Source organism: Sciurus carolinensis, chromosome 5, assembly GCF_902686445.1.
Source record: "Sciurus carolinensis chromosome 5, mSciCar1.2, whole genome shotgun sequence".
Classification (NCBI taxonomy): Eukaryota; Metazoa; Chordata; class Mammalia; order Rodentia; family Sciuridae; genus Sciurus; species Sciurus carolinensis.
Genome location: NC_062217.1, coordinates 115,261,944 through 115,267,352, shown reverse-complemented (window position 1 = coordinate 115,267,352; position 5,409 = coordinate 115,261,944). Strand labels below are relative to the sequence as shown.

Here is a 5,409-nt window from a genome sequence, read left to right as displayed (position 1 = left end):
TGGGGCTTCCTGGTGCTTTACCAGACAGGTGCAGTGTACTTTGTCAGTTTCATAATATGTGCATGTCCCTCCCCAATATCTCCATTCTTAAAAAAAAAAAAAAGTCATTAATGGTCAGGGATCTTTCCCTCCTATTGTGGGGCATCAGTTTCTGCCCCACAATAGGACAGTGAGGAGATCTTCCAATTAGGAGCAATCTACTAGAAGTGGGTAAGGTGGCCAGAGCTGGAATAACCGTCTGCATAAGCTGCACTCTGGTGTCAGAGTGAGGACAGAAGAAACATTGAGGACAGCGTGGAGGGCACAGTTAAAAGTTGGGAGTCTCTCCATGAGACAATGAGTGGAAAATTCTTTCTACCAGGTTTGGATCAATATGCCACAGTTAAAAAAAAAAAAAAAAAAAACCAGATAGCAGTTCAAACACAACTGAATTTCAAATTTCTCCCATCAAGACAGCTCAAATATAGCAGTAACAACCTAGATCTTTCCAGGAAGTGAAGGCAGAGCCCCTGGCATTCCTCCTGACAGCCCTGTGTTAGGCCCTAGAAGTATCTGCCGCTGCTGCAGTTGCTGCTGTTGCTCCATTTGTAACTTCTCAGTCTCAAAGACAACAGGAAGAACCAGTATCATAAAAGAAGTGGTCCCAATCCACAAGGCTGCCCCGGAAAACCTGTACATTTTTTGAGCTACAAAGAGGGAAAGATCAAAAGTGGCTCCGGCCGCGGACCGGACCCTCTCCGGGAACATCTCCGTCAGACCCCGAGTCTCTCCGACAGGGTCTCATCTAGCTCCTCGTCGTCGTCCTCTTCCAGCTCTTCCTCGGTTTTCTCCGCGTCGCCTTTCGGGAGCAATTCATCGGGGGACAGAGGTTCCCCAGCGCCGGGGCCAGCGGCGGCGGCAGCCATGGTTATAGGGGACACCCATGCTGTCTCTTATATTAAAAATGATTCCACTCTTTTGAAGTTTTAGAGTAGGTAAAATTATCCTCTGGGGATATAAATCAGGTGGTGCTTGACAGTAATTCTAGCTACTAAGTAAGCTAAAATAGGAGGATGCAAGTTCCAGGCCAACCTGGGTAATTTAATGATCCCCTGTCTCAAACAAACAAACAGAAAGCAAGCAAGCAAGCAAGCACCTCCGCCTGCCCAGTAGTGGGATTGAACCCAGGGGTACTCTACCACTGAATTATACTCCCAGGCCTTTTTGCTTTTATTTTTAAGACATCAGTAAGTTGCTGAGGTTGGCTTGGCACTTGCTATCCTCCTGCCTCAGCCTCCAGAGCCACAGTGCCTGGCTAAATGAAGTTTTTTTATTTTCTTTTTTTAACCAGGGATTGAACCTGAGGCTCTTAACCACTGAGCCACATCCCCAGCCCTTTTTATTTATTTACTTTTTAAATTTAGGGACAGGGTCTCAACAAGTCGCTTAGGGCCTTGCTAAGTTGTTGAGGTTAGCTTTAAACTTGCAAACCTCCTGCCTCAGTGCCCTGAGTCACTGGGATTATAGGTGTGTGCCACCACAGCCAGCTAGGAAGCTTTTTATTTTCCGATAATTTTGGATTCATAGACCCTTTTAAGAAATAATACAGAGAATGCTGTGTAACCTCTACTCAGTTTTTTCCTGTTTTTAATGTTTTGCACAACTTAGCACCATATCACAAGGATATTGACATGGATTTAATCAACACACAGAGCATTCCTCACTTTGGGTACTCCTCATGCTGCTGTTTTTAGGCATACCCACTTCCTTCCTGTTCCTCCCCTGTCCTTAACATCTAGCAAACATTATTTTTTCTCCATCTCTATAATTTTGTCATCTCAAGACTGTTAGAAAAGCCAGGCACAGTGGTGCAAGCCTGAAGTCTCAGCACCTAGGGAGGCTGAGGCAGGAGGATTGTGAGTTCAAAGCAACCTCAGCAAATTATGGAGGTCCTAAACAACTCAGTGACACTCTGTCTCTAAAGAAAATACCAAAAGGGGTTGGGGTGGATGTGGCTTAGTGGCTAGGTGCCCCTGAGTTCATTTTCTGGTACCAAAAAAAAAAAAGCTTTTTTCACTTAGTATAATGCCCCGGAAATTCATCCAGGATCTTGTGTATATGTATAGCTTATTCCTTCAAATTGGTGAGAGATATTCCATGATATGAATATACCACAATTTGTTTAACCACACGTCCATTTGAATTGACTGTTATGAACAAACCTGCTGTAAATATTCATGTACAGGTTTTTGTGTGAACAGTTTTCATTTTTCTGAGGAAACATGAGATTGCAATTGCCAGTGAAAACTTCTGTATCTAGAAATTTCTTTTTTGGGGGTTTTAGGATTGCAAAATTAATCCCCCCCCCATATTTTTATTGGTACATTATAGTTGCATAGAATGATAGGATTCATTTTACATAATTTGCACATACACACAATATATATTAAATTTCCTTCATAGTTATATGGTCTTTGAAATAACTGGCTTTATATTGGATGAGTTGTGGTAGTTTCTATTTTTCCAAACAAAAAGAGATCCATTTTGTCTAAGTTGTGAAATTTATGTGCAGAGTTGTTCATAGTATTCCTTTCTTGCTTCTTTGATTTCTGCATAGACTTTAGTAATAGTCCCTGTTTAATTACTGAAATGGATGATTTATGTCTTCTTTTTCTCTTTGTTACTCTTACTAGATGTTGTCAATTTTACATTCCTTTCAAATAATTAGTGATTAATTGATATTCTTTGTTTTTCTTTCAATTTCATTGATTTCTGCCTTTATCTTTATTATTTCCTTTATTTACCTACTTTAGTTAATTTCATTCTATTTACCCTAAGTTCTGTGTGGGGAGCATATTGATTAAGGAGATTTCCTTTGTTCTAATGTTTGTATTTTGTGCAAACAGTAAGTACATGGTCCTCTTAGCATTGCTTTAGCTGTTTCCCACAAAATTTTCATACGCTGTATTTTCCTTTTCACTTGTTTCAGTGTTATTTATTTATTATTGTTGAAATGGGGTCTCACCATGTTACCCATGCCGGGCTCAAACTCAGGGCTCCAAGAGTCCTTCTCCTTCAGCCTCCCCAGTAGCTGGGACTGCAAGCAGGCCCCACCACACCAGGCTCAATGTATTTTTTAAAAGTTCTTTTGAGATGTTCTCTTTGACTCCATGTATGATTTACAAATGTGTTGGGAAATTTTTCTATTGTGTTTCCACTTATTGATTTCCAGTTTGACTTCATTGTTATCAAAGAATGTACTGTATGGTTTAAATTCTTTTAAAAATTTGAGGTTTATTTTATGTTCCAGGATAATGTCTACCTTGGTATATGTTAAGTGGATGCTTGAAAAGAATCTGTGTTTACCATTTTAGGATGGAGTGTTCTGTAAGGCAGGCTAACACCTGTTGGCTGATGCTGTTAATTTCTAATGCCTCCTTGCTGATTTTTCTGTCTACTTATCCTATCAATTGTGTGGAATGTGTGTCCAGTTGTAGTCTCCAATTATAATCATGGATTTGTCTATTTCACCTTTCAGTTACAATATAATTTTCTGAGTATATACTCTCTCTCTCTCTCTCTCTCTCTATATATATATATATATATATACACACACACACACACACACACACACATATATTGTACATTTAAAACACTGGCTTTTTTCAACTACTACCCTTTTGTACATTTAAAAAACAAGCAGAATAGAAGTAAATGTTTTATTCTTCCAACTAAATTCCAGTATTACAAGGGCAGTAAAACAATGAAACACTGAAAAAAAATGCAGCAATAAACATTTGTTAAAAAGACTGATAGAGGGCTGGGGAGATAGCTCAGCTGGTAGAGCGCTTGCCTCACAAGCGCAAGGCCCTGAGTTTGATCCCCAGTACCAAAAAAAAAAAAAAAAAAAGAATAAAAAAGACTGATAGAATAAATAAAAAATACCCCCCCAAAACAAAGGAAAAGAAAAATCATATAAACCCATTCTTTTTTGACTATTTATTTATTCTTTAATTTTTTACAGACTGCATTTTGATTCATTGTACACAAATGGGGTACATCATTTCATTTCTATGGTTGTACATGATGTAGATTCATTCCATTCGTGTAATCATACATGTACATCTTTGCATTAGGAACAGTTTCTTAAATGTGGCACAGGAAAATGAAAAAAAAATGAATGCCAAATTTGATCAAAATTTAAAACTTTATGTCAAAGGATGTAATCAAGAAAGTTTAAAGAGAATCTACAGGAGTACTGGTAAACCCCTATATCTGATAGGGTAATGATGTCTGTCTCATTCCACCATTTTTCATACCCCACCTCTCATTTCCTTCTACATAATCTAAAGTTCTTCCATTCTTCTCTCACTGCCCACCCCCCCAACCCCTTTATATATGGTTCTCCACTTATCAGAGAAAACATTTGGCCTTTGGTTTTTTGGGATCAGCTTATTTCACTTAGCATGATATTCTCCAATTCCATCCATTTATTGGCAAAGGCACACTTTTACATTGCTGGTGGAGTTGCAAATTGGTGCAGCCACTCTGGAAAGCAGTGTGGAGAATTCTCAGAAAACTTGGAATTCACCCACTTTTTGACCCAATTATCCCACTCCTCAATTTATACTCAAAGGACTTAAAATTAGCATACTACAGTAACGCAGCCACATCAATGTTTATAGCAGCTCAATTCACAATAGCTAGATTGTGGAACCAACCTAGATGCTCTTCAATAGATGAATGGATAAAGAAACTGTAGTATATACACCCAATGGAATATTATTCAGCCATAAGGATGAATAATACTCTATGTATATTTAAAACCACATTAGAAAATTTTATAATTTATGCTTCAGCCTTTGAGTATAGTTTAGGAAAATTAAGAAAGCTGTTTTTTGTTTTGGTGTTTTGTTTTTTTGGCACTAGGGATTGAACCCAAGGATGTTTCACCACTGAGCTACTTCAGTCCTTTTTATATTTATTTGAAGACAGGGCCTTGCTAAATTGCCCAGGCTGACCTTGAACTTGGAATTCTCTTGCTTCAGCCTCAAGAGCTGGGATTATAAGTGTGCACCACCACAACCAGCAAGCTTCTTTTATTTAGCCTTTTTTTTTTTTTTTTTTTTTTTTTTTTATGTTCTTTCTTGCTTCTGGCATTCTAAGTTTCCTTCTTTTATCATTTTCTTTCTGATTAAAGAACTTCCTTTAGCCATTTTTTTTTAAAGAGTAGGTTAGCTGATATCAAGTCCTCTTGGTTTTCCTTCACCTGAAAATTTGTTGATGTTGATATTCCTTTCATGCCTGAATGGTATTTTCCTGGATATAGGACTCTGAGTTGAAAATTTTTAAATTTTATCACCTAAAAAAATTATGCTACTTCTTTTTATTTCACATGGTTTCTGATAAATCCATTGTCATTTGATTTGT

At 37.9% G+C, this 5,409-nt stretch overlaps 1 pseudogene; it reads right to left on the bottom strand.

Moving 5' to 3' along the window:
• Positions 1 to 385: 385 nt before the first annotated feature.
• On the bottom strand, positions 386 to 905 carry LOC124985888 (mitochondrial import receptor subunit TOM22 homolog; annotated as a pseudogene).
• Between the last annotated feature and the right edge of the window lie 4,504 nt (positions 906 to 5,409).